Here is a 16,985-nt window from a genome sequence, read left to right as displayed (position 1 = left end):
ATCCTGAACCTTCTAATTTGGGTGTGTTTGATCCATGGGCACGTAACTGGCATTAGCTACTTGACCTGCACACAGAGCAGAGGTGGTAGTGGCAACTGTTGTCAATGTTAAATTCCACTTGTGGATATGGCCTGAGACTGTTAATTGAGCCCTAGTTCATGTAGTGACAATACCAGCTGTCATGTGACAGCAGGCCAGTTTTACGTTGTACCCTATCCTCCTGGACTGGCTTTACCTTTCCATCATCCTTGGCATGGCAGCATACCCCAATGCAAATGTTGTTAGTGTAGTGTAGTACTGTGCCCCAGGTTTCCTCTAAACAGCCCATGCCACCATGCTGTGCCCCTTTGCCCATTCCACTCCCTGAATATCATGACTTCCATGCATTGTGCAGTAGGTAGGTCCCCCTGCATACAGTTTACAAATAGCCACTGTAGTTTCCCATTCCACTTACCCTTCATCTGTGCTGTCTCCTGGTAGTCTGCGCTATCCTGTCCTTGAATCCCTGTGACGATCTCCTCAGGGATGACGGCAGCCACCATCTCCTCCATGTGGTCCAGGGCCTCCTGCGGTGCTGGACTCCCACTTCCAGTCTGCAGTGCTGCCTTCCTGTTCCTGGCCATCTTATCCTTGGTCCTGCACTTGCAGTCATACCAGCGTCTCTTGCACTTGATGACTGTTCTCCGTATTTCTGACACACTGTTTATCTTATCAACAATTTGTTGCCAAATTGCCTCTCTCCTACCAATTGGCAATTTAGAGGTGACAAAAAGATGGTGCTGGTGTTCTGTCACCTCTTTCACCAGTATTTCCTGCTCCTCTGCACTGAACCAACACTTCATTTTCTTCTTCTCCCTCTCCTGGGTCTTGTGTGGGTCCTCCTGGCTGGTTCCTGGTTGGTTGTCATCTTCCTGGGGTCTCTCAAAGCACCTGGGATCCATTCTGGCTCTCCTTTGCCCATTTTGCAGTGTTTGCGCCAAATAAAGGCTCGGATTTGGTTTGTGACGTCGTAAACCGTATCAAAGTCATTTTCGTCTTGTTAACGTCGTTTTTCATCACGACGTGACGCATTGGTTTGAGTAAATAAAAATGACTCACACCAGTGGTTTGCGTCGCCGTGCGTCAAAGTATAAATTAAGATATGGCGTTAGCTGGCGTTAAACTTTTTTACACAAAACTGCGTCAGCCAGCGGACGGTAACATCAACATCAACATTGCAGCCGGCTCATAATAGACCCGGTGGCAATGTTGATGTGCAGCGGGTGCAGTAGTACCCATCGAGCATTTCACTGCCTGAAATTCAGGCAGTGAAATGCGCAATGTGGCTGTGCCCGGGGGCCCCTGCACTGCCCATGCCAAGTGTATGGGCAGTGCAGGGACCCCCAGGGACACCCCAAGTCCCCCTTACAGCCAGCCTTTCCATGGCGGTGTTTACTGCCATGGCCAGGTTGGCGGTCAGGGACTCATAATTCCCAGGGTAGCGGTGCTTGCACCGCTGCCCTGGGGATTGTGACCGCCACGCGGAAGCCTGGAGGTATGTTGGAGGGGCCGGCGGTATTGCTGTGGATATTGCGCCACAGTCATAATACCTGGCGGAACACCGCCAGCCTGTTGGCGGTGTTACCACCAGCTTACCGCCGGCCGCCAGGGTCGTAATGAGGCCCTAAATGTCTATGCTGCCAGAACTGCCACATTTGAATACTGGAGGCACAAATCCGTCGACCGAAGGTGGGCATTTATTGAGCTGAGGGATGCATAGTCATTTGACTGGTGCCCATGGACTTTGCTCTTGGAATATTTAGGTTGACGCTGTGATTTACATTTGATGAGAGCCATTGTGTGAAACAACATGTTGCTATAGAGGGAGAAATTACGCCCATCCAGGGTGAAATTAGGAGGTGTACTACATAGATTAGCCATTTGACCATTTAACAAATTGTAATGAAAGTAGTACCTGGGGCATATCGGATGAACTGTATTGACACTGTTGACATTGCAGGTACGGCTATTCAGAATGAAACTGAAATTGATCACGTTATAATGGCGCCCATAAATGGTGTATTAAACACACGTGGACAGCAGTCCCCTTTCTTTTACGACTTTAAAATCTTCCAATAATAATGTACTGTGACATATATAAAGAATGTAATTGCTATCATGCTGTTTTTACTGTGATGGAAGCATTGAGGAAGGCAATACACCGAAACGCGTTTGCTTGCTAATAAAAATACTGAATTTGACCCCTGCAAGTGATCTGCATCATCCTTTGGGCAAGTTAAATATACATATATATGCAACATAGCCTCCCCACATAAAGAATCTCTCTCTCTCTCTCTCTCCATATATATATGGATATATATATATGCAAGAAACAAAGGAGAACTCTGGGAAGTTCCCAATTTTAGGTGGAGAGCTGCTCTAGTAAGGAGCACCCTACAACACCAGCGACACTCTAGATTTGCTCACCTCAAATGTCTGCTTAATTAGCAAAGTTTTTAAGCATAGGATCAGCACAGTGCTATCCTCGCCGAGCTAGATAGTGACAAAGTCTTTTGCCATTTGTACAGCAAAATCTTTAAGCATAGGATCAGCACAGTGTCATCCTCGCCGAGCTGTAAAATGACAAAAGCCATTTACCATTCCAGGCACAGTATTACAGCTTCAGACTGGTCAAATACCATCCAAGCCAACCTGGAATGAGTAAAGCAACCCCTGACATGTGTTTCTCTCTCAATAGAGCTCTTCAGAGGGGTATAGCTTTGTCGAGACCCTTGTGCATCCACTCACAGCCCAAGTGAGACAATCATGCACTGATTTACAGACACACTCAGACAGTTACACCCATTCACAGAGCCAATCAGACTCTCACACACCCACCCACAGACCCACTGACACTCTCCTGCACCCACTCACGGAACCACACACACATACACACACACTGACACACCCACTAAAACAGTGATGTATGCACTCTCACACTCAGACAGACATTCTCACAGCCATTATCACCCACAGATACACCCTCTCACACCTATTCTGATACCCAGAGAGGTTGAGGCCAAATTCCACCATGCACGGCCAAAGGGCCGTGCACAGCATGAGGTTGGGCGGTTCGGCGGGGTGGCCACAGTGACTGGCTGCAGGCCAGCCCTTGCGGGCACCCCCTGCTACGAATGGGCAAAAGGCACAGTGCAAGGTTGGGTGCTTATAAGGGGTTGGCCTCAGGTGGCCAGCCGCGAACAGCCGATTAACATATAGTAATGGAAATTACTATATGTTAAAAAAAAATAGAGGTTCACTGAAAAAAACAAAGGTTACAGGGACATTATAGTTAGGCTCACATTTTAAACATACAAAACCATAGACATTTTTCCCTTGTTAAATTCCTACAGGTTTGACCTGCTGAAATATATCAGGGAATGTGAACTTTATTGCATCGAGCAATTAGCAAGTGCCACCAAGTCCATCATTTGTATTTGCGATCTGTGCACCAACTTGGGTTTGCAAAGGGATTGAAATTATCCAGGCTACTCATAATAGGGGTTTATAAGTGATAATTCACTTTCAAGATGTCTTTCTAATGCATACACCATGCACCTGGGATAGGAGAAATTGTATCATTATATTCTAATCCATGGAGATCTTTGCATCCTCCCACTTAGCGGGTGGGCGGGTGTAGCTACAATTGGTGCACCAGGTGCAGTGGCACAGGGCTCAGAGCCCTTAGGGGCCCATTGAACCCTGAAAATTGAGTCAAAGTAGCCATTTCCCTTACTTGCATCATGCAGGGCCCATGGCATCCTTGCTATGCTACTGCTTCCACTTACATCATTACCTACCCTTTTTCACAAGAATTTTGTAACAAACTGGCAAATCACTCCATGCCTAAAGCAAACACATTGGATTCCTATTTAAAATGCCAATAGCCAAAACCCATTTCTTACAATGCCCTCCAGGAAAAGGCAAACACAGCCTCAATGCTCCTTCAAAGAATTATCACCAACTGAATTTTTCAATCTTTTCAAAACGAGCAAGCCTGCAGGCAGCCCCTGAAGCCCTTATCCACCTCAAATCTTTGGAAGGTATCTGCTACCAGGTTCTGTGGCCATCCCAGTCAAAAAACTCATCAACAACTCTTTAAAAACAGTACTTTTCCTGCACAACTCAAAAAATGCAAACATATGTTTAATATTGAAAAAAACTAACTTGAACAATCAAGACCCCAATACACTACACGCCCATAGCAAATGGATATTCCTGGTGAAACATAGTGAAAAAGTAGCTTTCAATCAGATTTTACACTTAATTGAAGGCAATTCCATACTTTATGACTTTCAAACTGGAATCCATCCTCAAAGAAGCAAAGAATCTGCCTAAATCTCTACATAAGAGGACCTTGAAAACACAGTGGACCAGAATGGGGTTGCTGGCCTTCTTTTCCTGGATCTTTTGTCAACCTTTGACACAGTGGATCATGACATATTAAACCAAAGGCTTGAGGAAGCTGGAATAGACGACACATCCTTTGCTTGAATCACATAGTGCCTACCTAATGGAACAAATATTTGACATACTTCTCTAATCTCTTTTCAACCATACAGCATTAAAGCAGAAATCCCACAAGACTCAACCATCTCACCTGTGCTTTTCAACACCTAAATGAATTAATTACCAGATCTGATCATTGGCTTTAACTTCACCTGTTACAACTAACCTGATTACACACAAATACTTCTGAAATTGGAAAACTCAAAAGACATTGTAACATTGAAAATCTTTAGTTGCCTCTGGGCCATTGCCCAATGTATGACACGGAATCTCAGATTGAATGTCTCCAAATCCGAAATACCCACCCGTGGTGACAGGAAAGCCTATTATCCTCTCTGTGCCTGGCCTGACTGTCTAGGACCACCACCAAAAATATGGAAGAAGGTAAGAAATTTCAGAATTACCATCAACATCCAACTGTTAGTGACTACACAGATGGTTTATGTAGCCAAATCAAATATTCTCACATGCGAACACTGCAACGCATCTTCCAGCACCTAGAATTCCATCACAAGTTTTAAGCTACTATCTCTTTTGTTGTACCTAAACTGTATTTCTCTAATGGTCTCTATCACAGCTGACCTTTGTCAACTATAAAAATATTACAGGGATTTCAGAATGCTGCTGCTAGACTCTTTCTACCTATAAAGCCACAAGCACACATCTCCCCTGCCTTGAGGGCTCTACACTAGTTACCACTTGCAAGAAGATCCACCTTCATACTGCCTTGTATCATACACAAATCAATACATGGCAAAGGACCACTCATCATCAGGAAGAAAACCAACAAATACATACAACAAATGAACCTGTGCTGGAGAATCGCTCTGCTCCTCAACATTCCTACATACAACAAAAGAAACATGGGTGGAATATCTTTCTCTGTTTAAGCAGCCAAACTATGGAATTTACCACCCACATATGGAAGATTCACTGGCAATCATCTTACCTTCAGAAGATTGCTCAAGAGCTGTCTGTTCCTCACATGAGAACTATACTCACATAGCAGCAGTGTACCAGAACATGACAAACTACTTCTCATGGCATAGAGAGGAAGTTGTTATATATCTGTCATTGTACATCAAAATTATGCTTTCGGTTACAAACCGATTGTAGGAGACTGTCTCTCTATATTGTGTACAAAAATGGTGTGCACTGTGCAGAGAGTACAAGCAAACCCACCTTGGTATCCGGAGGTAAAAACCAGACCACCTAATGCTCTGTTTTTGTGGTAATGTGGGTGAGCAGTTATGCTTATCTTGGAGATGCTAACATTTGTTGTACTGACAGTATCAATAAACGTGGCACACACTCAGAATATCTCGAGGAGAATTTACAAAAAAACTTCAGATTTTATAAAAATGTTTAGGACCAATATTATCAAAATCAGGTAAGTACTTTTTAAGGTATGATTTTTCAAAGTTTAGAAAATATACACTTTTTGTGCAAAATTGCACACCATAGGAATGAAAGGTAAAACATTTTAAATTGCATATAAAATCAGACAATGCTCTCACAAGTTTCATCTTTTATTTTTATGTTGAGGTCATCAAGATGTCTTGTGGGCTAGCTGGAGAAGTTTGCGCAGTTCTCGGTTTTGGTGGGAGCAACGGTTGAAAGTCTTGGATCTGGTGCAGAACGGAGAAGGGGACTACTTGGAAACATACTGCACAGGTGAACTTAAAGGTAAGTCTTTTGGGTCCCATTGGAGTGTAGAGGTCACAAGGGATTAGGGACCTGCAGAGCACAGCTGGTTTTCCAATGTAGGGACCAGGGAGGCAGGGTACAGTGCAGATAGTTCACCCAAGGGAAGTCCTTGGAGCCAGGAGCAGGTCTCTTGGGAGGCTGATTTCCGGTCAGCAGGTCCATTCTGAGGGGTGGCTCCTGAGGTCCCTTGACTAGGGCTTGCTTCTGGGCTTTTGAGAGTCCAGAGTGGACTTTCCTTCTGGGTGTCCAATATTGGGGTCCAGTACCCCATGTATTGGCACATCTCTGGGCCTGAAAGTCGCAGTGCCACAAAACGTACCGTACTGGTAGGTTTTGTACTTGAGGTCTGTTGGGTAAATTTTGGTCAGGCTGCTTTTTCCAGTTCGTTGGTCAGCGGCTGGTCAGTGAACTGGACTTCATTGGTTTCTTGCTTGCAAGTTGCAGGTTAGTGATACTTTCACTCAGAGGGAGGTTCTTCGCAATTTGCAGAAAGCTGGACATGTTCTGGGGATTTTTAGAGCCCTTCAATTGTCCATTTAGCCCCTCAGCAGCAATTATCGAGTCCTGGCTGCAGCAGGCAGGGTTTTTCACATTTTTCGTCTTGCAGCAGGGCTTCTGTTCTTGTGAATAGGTTCTTATTTGTCGCTGGTCTTCTTGTGTCCATCAAATCTGATCTGTAGATCTAGGGATTCCCACTGAATACTACATTTAGTGGGCTTTAGGGAGAGGATCTGGTGGTGGCCAATGGGCCCTTACCCTAGGTTGGCTACATCCACTAAGTGACCACTTCCTGGGGGAAGGGGTCACATCCCTAAACCTGATAGGCTAATTTCCTGCCATCTAAGATGGAGGAAAATGAAATGGAGTGCTCACCTCTCCTGCCACACCTGAGGGGTGGTGCAGGCCAGGGGTGGCCACTCCTCCTACTCTGACTAAGTTTTCCCACCAGTTCTCCTGCTCAAACAGGGGAAAAAACCATTGGGCGGCCATCAGAGGTCAGATTTCCAAGGTGGTTAAGTCTTTGAAGCTGACCACTGGGGCAGGGTACCTGCCTGGGGGAGGAGGTGTCACACCTCCACCCAGGAAAGGCTTTGTCTTCTGGCTCCTGAAAGCAGAGGCTCTCACCCCAGGAGTACAGACATCTGCCTGATCGTGGCAGGCTGGTAAAGACCAGTCAGCAACCATGCCAGGGCTGTTAGGGTTTGCAGGGTCTGTGGTCCCCTCTGGGTACATGTTAAGATAAATCCAGCACTACATCAGTGTGAGTTCATTATTCTGAGTTGTTTGATACCAAACAACCCAGAATACATAGACACTATCATGTAGCTGAGTAACTCGTAATGACCAGTGTCCAGCACACGCATTTGCTATGGCTTCCCTGAGCACTTACTATGTCTTTAGTGTAGGAAGTTGGCTCTGTATGTGCTATTTCAAAGTAAGGAATAGCATGCACAGAGTCCAAGGGTTCCCCTTAGAGGTAAAATAGTGGTAAAAATAGATAATACTAATGCTCTATTTTGTGGTAGTGTGGTCGAGCAGTAGGCTTATCCAAGGAGTAGTGTTAAGCATTTGTTGTACATACACATAGACAATAAATGAGGTACACACACTCAGAGACAAATCCGGCCAATAGGTTTTTATATAGAAAAATATCTTTTCTTAGTTTATTTTAAGAACCACAGGTTCAAATTCTACATGTAATATCTCATTCCAAAGGTATTGCAGGTAAGTACTTTAGGAACTTTAAATCATCAAAATTGCATGTATACTTTTCAAGTTATTCACAAATAGCTGTTTTAAAAGTGGACACTTAGTGCAATTTTCACAGTTCCTAGGGGAGGTAAGTATTTGTTAGTTTTACCAGGTAAGTAAGACACTTACAGGGTTCAGTTCTTGGTCCAAGGTAGCCCACCGTTGGGGGTTCAGAGCAACCCCAAAGTCACCACACCAGCAGCTCAGGGCCGGTCAGGTGCAGAGTTCAAAGTGGTGCCCAAAAACACATAGGCTAGAATGGAGAGAAGGGGGTGCCCCGGTTCCGGTCTGCTTGCAGGTAAGTACCCGCGTCTTCGGAGGGCAGACCAGGGGGGTTTTGTAGGGCACCGGGGGGGACACAAGTCCACACAGAAATTTCACCCTCAGCGGCGCGGGGGCGGCCGGGTGCAGTGTAGAAACAAGCGTCGGGTTCGCAATGTTAGTCTATGAGAGATCTCGGGATCTCTTCAGCGCTGCAGGCAGGCAAGGGGGGGGTTCCTCGGGGAAACCTCCACTTGGGCAAGGGAGAGGGACTCCTGGGGGTCGCTTCTCCAGTGAAAGTCCGGTCCTTCAGGTCCTGGGGGCTGCGGGTGCAGGGTCTCTCCCAGGCGTCGGGACTTTAGATTCAAAGAGTCGCGGTCAGGGGAAGCCTCGGGATTCCCTCTGCAGGCGGCGCTGTGGGGGCTCAGGGGGGACAGGTTTTGGTACTCACAGTATCAGAGTAGTCCTGGGGTCCCTCCTGAGGTGTTGGATCGCCACCAGCCGAGTCGGGGTCGCCGGGTGCAGTGTTGCAAGTCTCACGCTTCTTGCGGGGAGCTTGCAGGGTTCTTTAAAGCTGCTGGAAACAAAGTTGCAGCTTTTCTTGGAGCAGGTCCGCTGTCCTCGGGAGTTTCTTGTCTTTTCGAAGCAGGGGCAGTCCTCAGAGGATGTCGAGGTCGCTGGTCCCTTTGGAAGGCGTCGCTGGAGCAGGATCTTTGGAAGGCAGGAGACAGGCCGGTGAGTTTCTGGAGCCAAGGCAGTTGTCGTCTTCTGGTCTTCCGCTGCAGGGGTTTCAGCTAGGCAGTCCTTCTTCTTGTTGCAGGAATCTAATTTTCTAGGGTTCAGGGTAGCCCTTAAATACTAAATTTAAGGGCGTGTTTAGGTCTGGGGGGTTAGTAGCCAATGGCTACTAGCCCTGAGGGTGGGTACACCCTCTTTGTGCCTCCTCCCAAGGGGAGGGGGTCACAATCCTAACCCTATTGGGGGAATCCTCCATCTGCAAGATGGAGGATTTCTAAAAGTTAGAGTCACCTCAGCTCAGGACACCTTAGGGGCTGTCCTGACTGGCCAGTGACTCCTCCTTGTTATTCTCATTATTTTCTCCGGCCTTGCCGCCAAAAGTGGGGCCTGGCCGGAGGGGGCGGGCAACTCCACTAGCTGGAGTGTCCTGCTGGGTTGGCACAAAGGAGGTGAGCCTTTGAGGCTCACCGCCAGGTGTGACAATTCCTGCCTGGGAGAGGTGTTAGCATCTCCACCCAGTGCAGGCTTTGTTACTGGCCTCAGAGTGACAAAGGCACTCTCCCCATGGGGCCAGCAACATGTCTCGGTTTGTGGCAGGCTGCTAGAACTAGTCAGCCTACACAGATAGTCGGTTAAGTTTCAGGGGGCACCTCTAAGGTGCCCTCTGTGGTGTATTTTACAATAAAATGTACACTGGCATCAGTGTGCATTTATTGTGCTGAGAAGTTTGATACCAAACTTCCCAGTTTTCAGTGTAGCCATTATGGTGCTGTGGAGTTCGTGTTTGACAGACTCCCAGACCATATACTCTTATGGCTACCCTGCACTTACAATGTCTAAGGTTTTGTTTAGACACTGTAGGGGTACCATGCTCATGCATTGGTACCCTCACCTATGGTATAGTGCACCCTGCCTTAGGGCTGTAAGGCCTGCTAGAGGGGTGTCTTACCTATACTGCATAGGCAGTGAGAGGCTGGCATGGCACCCTGAGGGGAGTGCCATGTCGACTTACTCGTTTTGTCCTCACTAGCACACACAAGCTGGTAAGCAGTGTGTCTGTGCTGAGTGAGAGGTCTCCAGGGTGGCATAAGACATGCTGCAGCCCTTAGAGACCTTCCTTGGCATCAGGGCCCTTGGTACTAGAGGTACCAGTTACAAGGGACTTATCTGGATGCCAGGGTCTGCCAATTGTGGATACAAAAGTACAGGTTAGGGAAAGAACACTGGTGCTGGGGCCTGGTTAGCAGGCCTCAGCACACTTTCAATTGTAAACATAGCATCAGCAAAGGCAAAAAGTCAGGGGGCAACCATGCCAAGGAGGCATTTCCTTACACAACCCCCCCCCAAACGAAAGAGGATGAGACTAACCTTTCCCAAGAGAGTCTTCATTTTCTAAGTGGAAGAACCTGGAAAGGCCATCTGCATTGGCATGGGCAGTCCCAGGTCTGTGTTCCACTATAAAGTCCATTCCCTGTAGGGAGATGGACCACCTCAACAGTTTAGGATTTTCACCTTTCATTTGCATCAGCCATTTGAGAGGTCTGTGGTCGGTTTGAACTAGGAAGTGAGTCCCAAAGAGGTATGGTCTCAGCTTCTTCAGGGACCAAACCACAGCAAAGGCCTCCCTCTCAATGGCACTCCAACGCTGCTCCCTGGGGAGTAACCTCCTGCTAATGAAAGCAACAGGCTGGTCAAGGCCATCATCATTTGTTTGGGACAAAACTGCCCCTATCCCATGTTCAGAGGCATCAGTCTGCACAATGAACTGCTTAGAATAATCTGGAGCTTTGAGAACTGGTGCTGAGCACATTGCCTGTTTCAGGGTGTCAAAGGCCTGTTGGCAGTCCACAGTCCAGTTTACTTTCTTGGGCATTTTCTTGGAGGTGAGTTCAGTGAGGGCTGTCACAATGGATCCATATCCCTTCACAAACCTCCTGTAATACCCAGTCAAGCCAAGGAATGCCCTGACTTGAGTCTGGGTTTTTGGAGCTACCCAGTCCAGAATAGTCTGGATCTTGGGTTGGAGTGGCTGAACTTGGCCTCCACCTACAAGGTGTCCCAAATAAACCACAGTTCCCTGCCCTATCTGGCATTTGGATGCCTTGATAGAGAGGCCTGCAGATTGCAGAGCCTTCAAAACCTTCCTCAGGTGGACCAGGTGATCCTGCCAGGTGGAGCTAAAGACAGCAATATCATCAAGATAAGCTGTGCTAAAGGACTCCAAGCCAGCAAGGACTTGATTCACCAACCTTTGGAAGGTGGCAGGGGCATTCTTTAAACCAAAGGGCATAACAGTAAACTGATAATGCCCATCAGGTGTGGAGAATGCTGTCTTTTCTTTTGCTCCAGGTGCCATTTTTATTTGCCAGTACCCTGCTGTCAAGTCAAAGGTACTTAGGAATTTGGCAGCACCTAATTTATCAATGAGCTCATCAGCTCTTGGAATTGGATGAGCATCTGTCTTGGTGACAGAATTGAGCCCTCTGTAGTCCACACAAAACCTCATCTCTTTCTTTCCATCTGTGGTGTGAGGTTTGGGGACTAAGACCACTGGGCTAGCCCAGGGGCTGTCAGAGCGCTCAATGACTCCCAATTCCAGCATCTTGTGGACTTCCACCTTGATGCTTTCCTTAACATGGTCAGACTGTCTAAAGATTTTGTTCTTGACAGGCATGCTGTCTCCTGTGTCCACATCATGGGTACACAGGTGTGTCTGACCAGGGGTTAAGGAGAAGAGTTCAGGAAACTGTTGTAGGACTCTCCTACAATCAGCTTGCTGTTGGCCAGAGAGGGTGTCTGAGTAGATCACTCCATCTACTGTACCATCTTTTGGGTCTGATGACAGAAGATCAGGGAGAGGTTCACTCTCTGCCTCCTGATCCTCATCTGTTACCATCAACAGATTGACATCAGCCCTGTCGTGGAAGAGCTTAAGGCGGTTTACATGGATCACCCTTTTGGGGCTCCTGCTTGTGCCCAGGTCCACCAAGTAGGTGACCTGACTCTTCCTTTCTAGTACTGGGTAAGGGCCACTCCATTTGTCCTGGAGTGCCCTGGGAGCCACAGGCTCCAGAACCCAGACTTTCTGCCCTGGTTGGAACTCAACCAGTGCAGCCTTTTGGTCATACCAAAACTTCTGGAGCTGTTGGCTGGCCTCAAGGTTTTTGGTTGCCTTTTCCATGTACTCTGCCATTCTAGAGCGAAGGCCAAGTACATAGTCCACTATGTCCTGTTTAGGCTCATGGAGAGGTCTCTCCCAGCCTTCTTTAACAAGGGCAAGTGGTCCCCTTACAGGATGACCAAACAGAAGTTCAAAGGGTGAGAACCCTACTCCCTTCTGTGGTACCTCCCTGTAAGCGAAAAGCAGACATGGCAGGAGGACATCCCATCTCCTTTTGAGTTTTTCTGGGAGCCCCATGATCATGCCCTTTAATGTCTTGTTGAATCTCTCAACTAAGCCATTAGTTTGTGGATGGTAAGGTGTAGTGAATTTATAAGTCACTCCACACTCATTCCACATGTGCTTTAGGTATGCTGACATGAAGTTGGTACCTCTGTCAGACACCACCTCCTTAGGGAAACCCACTCTGGTAAAGATACCAATGAGGGCCTTGGCTACTGCAGGGGCAGTAGTCGACCTAAGGGGAATAGCTTCAGGATACCTGGTAGCATGATCCACTACTACCAGGATATACATATTTCCTGAGGCTGTGGGAGGTTCCAGTGGACCAACTATGTCCACACCCACTCTTTCAAAGGGCACCCCCACCACTGGAAGTGGAATGAGGGGGGCCTTTGGATGCCCACCTGTCTTACCACTGGCTTGACAGGTGGGGCAGGAGAGGCAAAACTCCTTAACCATGTTGGACATATTGGGCCAGTAGAAGTGGTTGACTAACCTCTCCCACGTCTTGGTTTGTCCCAAATGTCCAGCAAGGGGAATGTCATGGGCCAATGTTAGGATGAACTCCCTGAACAGCTGAGGCACTACCACTCTCCTAGTGGCACCAGGTTTGGGGTCTCTGGCCTCAGTGTACAGGAGCCCATCTTCCCAATAGACCCTATGTGTTCCATTTTTCTTGCCTTTGGACTCTTCAGCAGCTTGCTGCCTAAGGCCTTCAAGAGAGGGACAGGTTTCTTGTCCCTTACACAGCTCCTCCCTTGAGGGTCCCCCTGGGCCTAAGAGCTCAACCTGATAAGGTTCAAGCTCCAAAGGCTCAGTTCCCTCGGAGGGCAGAACTTCTTCCTGAGAAGAGAGGTTCCCTTTCTTTTGCTGTGTTGCAGTTGGCTTCCCAACTGACTTTCCTGTTCTCTTGGTAGGCTGGGCCATTTTTCCAGACTCCAGCTCTACTTTTTCACCCTGTGCCTTGCACTGTGCTCTTGTTTTCACACACACCAGTTCAGGGATACCCAGCATTGCTGCATGGGTTTTTAGCTCTACCTCAGCCCATGCTGAGGACTCCAGGTCATTTCCAAGCAGACAGTCCACTGGGATATTTGAGGAGACCACCACCTGCTTCAGGCCATTGACCCCTCCCCATTCTAAAGTAACCATTGCCATGGGATGTACTTTTCTCTGATTGTCAGCGTTGGTGACTGTGTAAGTTTTTCCAGTCAGGTATTGGCCAGGGGAAACCAGTTTCTCTGTCACCATGGTGACACTGGCACCTGTATCCCTCAGGCCCTCTATTCTAGTCCCATTAATTAAGAGTTGCTGTCTGTATTTTTGCATGTTAGGCGGCCAGACAGCTAGTGTGGCTAAATCCACCCCACCCTCAGAAACTAGAGTAGCTTCAGTGTGGACCCTGATTTGCTCTGGGCACACTGTTGATCCCACTTGGAGACTAGCCATACCAGTGTTACCTGGATGGGAGTTTGGAGTGGAACCTTTCTTGGGACAGGCCTTGTCTCCAGTTTGGTGTCCATGCTGTTTACAGCTATGACACCAGGCCTTTTTGGGATCAAAGTTTTTACCCTTGTACCCATTGTTTTGTGAAGAGGCTCTGGGCCCACCCTCCTGTGCAGGTTTTTGGGGGCCTGTAGAAGACTCTTTACTATTTTTAGTTTTGGTTGTCTCATCACCCTTCTGCTGGGGAGTCTTTGTGACCCCTTTCTTTTGGTCACCCCCTGTTGAAGTCTTGGACACCCTTGTCTTGACCCAATGGTCCGCCTTCTTTCCCAATTCTTGGGGAGAAATTGGTCCTAGGTCTACCAGATGCTGATGCAGTTTATCATTGAAACAATTACTTAACAGGTGTTCTTTCACAAACAAATTGTACAGCCCATCATAATTATTTACACCACTGCCTTGAATCCAACCATCTAGTGTTTTCACTGAGTAGTCAACAAAGTCAACCCAGGTCTGGCTCGAGGATTTTTGAGCCCCCCTGAACCTAATCCTGTACTCCTCAGTGGAGAATCCAAAGCCCTCAATCAGGGTACCCTTCATGAGGTCATAAGATTCTGCATCTTGTCCAGAGAGTGTGAGGAGTCTATCCCTACACTTTCCTGTGAACATTTCCCAAAGGAGAGCACCCCAGTGAGATCTGTTCACTTTTCTGGTTACACAAGCCCTCTCAAAAGCTGTGAACCATTTGGTGATGTCATCACCATCTTCATATTTAGTTACAATCCCTTTGGGGATTTTCAACATGTCAGGAGAATCTCTGACCCTATTTATGTTGCTGCCACCATTGATGGGTCCTAGGCCCATCTCTTGTCTTTCCCTCTCTATGGCTAGGATCTGTCTTTCCAAAGCCAATCTTTTGGCCATCCTGGCTAACTGGATGTCCTCTTCACTGGAGTTATCCTCAGTGATTTCAGAGTTGTTGGTCCCTCCTGTGAGGGAACCAGCATTTCTGACTATTATTTGTGGAGTCAGGGCTTGAGAAGCCCTGCTCTCCCTAAGTAGGACTGGAGGGGGGGAATTTCCCTCCAAGTCACTATCTTCATCCTCTGAGTTGCCATCCTCAGAGGGGTTGGCCTTTTCAAACTCTGCCAAAAGCTCCTGGAGCTGTACTTTGGTAGGTTTGGGGCCCATTGCTATTTTCTTTAGTTTACAGAGTGACCTTAGCTCTCTCATCTGTAGATGGAGGTAAGGTGTGGTGTCGAGTTCCACCACATTCACATCTGTGCTAGACATTATGCTTCTAAAAGTTGGAATACTTTTTAAGAATCTACAACTGGTTCTAGAATCTAATTCAAACTTTTACAAACTTTTAAACTCTAAAAGAAATGCTAAACAGGATCTAACACAAGGCCCTAGCAGGTCTTTTAAGAATTTAGAAAACTTTTCAAATTGCAAAAATCAATTTCTAATGACAATTTTGGAATTTGTCGTGTGATCAGGTATTGGCTGAGTAGTCCAGCAAATGCAAAGTCTTGTACCCCACCGCTGATCCACCAATGTAGGAAGTTGGCTCTGTATGTGCTATTTCAAAGTAAGGAATAGCATGCACAGAGTCCAAGGGTTCCCCTTAGAGGTAAAATAGTGGTAAAAATAGATAATACTAATGCTCTATTTTGTGGTAGTGTGGTCGAGCAGTAGGCTTATCCAAGGAGTAGTGTTAAGCATTTGTTGTACATACACATAGACAATAAATGAGGTACACACACTCAGAGACAAATCCGGCCAATAGGTTTTTATATAGAAAAATATCTTTTCTTAGTTTATTTTAAGAACCACAGGTTCAAATTCTACATGTAATATCTCATTCGAAAGGTATTGCAGGTAAGTACTTTAGGAACTTTAAATCATCAAAATTGCATGTATACTTTTCAAGTTATTCACAAATAGCTGTTTTAAAAGTGGACACTTAGTGCAATTTTCACAGTTCCTAGGGGAGGTAAGTATTTGTTAGTTTTACCAGGTAAGTAAGACACTTACAGGGTTCAGTTCTTGGTCCAAGGTAGCCCACCGTTGGGGGTTCAGAGCAACCCCAAAGTCACCACACCAGCAGCTCAGGGCCGGTCAGGTGCAGAGTTCAAAGTGGTGCCCAAAAACACATAGGCTAGAATGGAGAGAAGGGGGTGCCCCGGTTCCGGTCTGCTTGCAGGTAAGTACCCGCGTCTTCGGAGGGCAGACCAGGGGGGTTTTGTAGGGCACCGGGGGGGACACAAGTCCACACAGAAATTTCACCCTCAGCGGCGCGGGGGCGGCCGGGTGCAGTGTAGAAACAAGCGTCGGGTTCGCAATGTTAGTCTATGAGAGATCTCGGGATCTCTTCAGCGCTGCAGGCAGGCAAGGGGGGGGTTCCTCGGGGAAACCTCCACTTGGGCAAGGGAGAGGGACTCCTGGGGGTCGCTTCTCCAGTGAAAGTCCGGTCCTTCAGGTCCTGGGGGCTGCGGGTGCAGGGTCTCTCCCAGGCGTCGGGACTTTAGATTCAAAGAGTCGCGGTCAGGGGAAGCCTCGGGATTCCCTCTGCAGGCGGCGCTGTGGGGGCTCAGGGGGGACAGGTTTTGGTACTCACAGTATCAGAGTAGTCCTGGGGTCCCTCCTGAGGTGTTGGATCGCCACCAGCCGAGTCGGGGTCGCCGGGTGCAGTGTTGCAAGTCTCACGCTTCTTGCGGGGAGCTTGCAGGGTTCTTTAAAGCTGCTGGAAACAAAGTTGCAGCTTTTCTTGGAGCAGGTCCGCTGTCCTCGGGAGTTTCTTGTCTTTTCGAAGCAGGGGCAGTCCTCAGAGGATGTCGAGGTCGCTGGTCCCTTTGGAAGGCGTCGCTGGAGCAGGATCTTTGGAAGGCAGGAGACAGGCCGGTGAGTTTCTGGAGCCAAGGCAGTTGTCGTCTTCTGGTCTTCCGCTGCAGGGGTTTCAGCTAGGCAGTCCTTCTTCTTGTTGCAGGAATCTAATTTTCTAGGGTTCAGGGTAGCCCTTAAATACTAAATTTAAGGGCGTGTTTAGGTCTGGGGGGTTAGTAGCCAATGGCTACTAGCCCTGAGGGTGGGTACACCCTCTTTGTGCCTCCTCCCAAGGGGAGGGGGT

This window comes from Pleurodeles waltl, chromosome 1_2 (genome assembly GCF_031143425.1).
Source record: "Pleurodeles waltl isolate 20211129_DDA chromosome 1_2, aPleWal1.hap1.20221129, whole genome shotgun sequence".
NCBI classification, from domain to species: Eukaryota; Metazoa; Chordata; class Amphibia; order Caudata; family Salamandridae; genus Pleurodeles; species Pleurodeles waltl.
Note: the sequence above shows the minus strand (reverse complement) of the source record.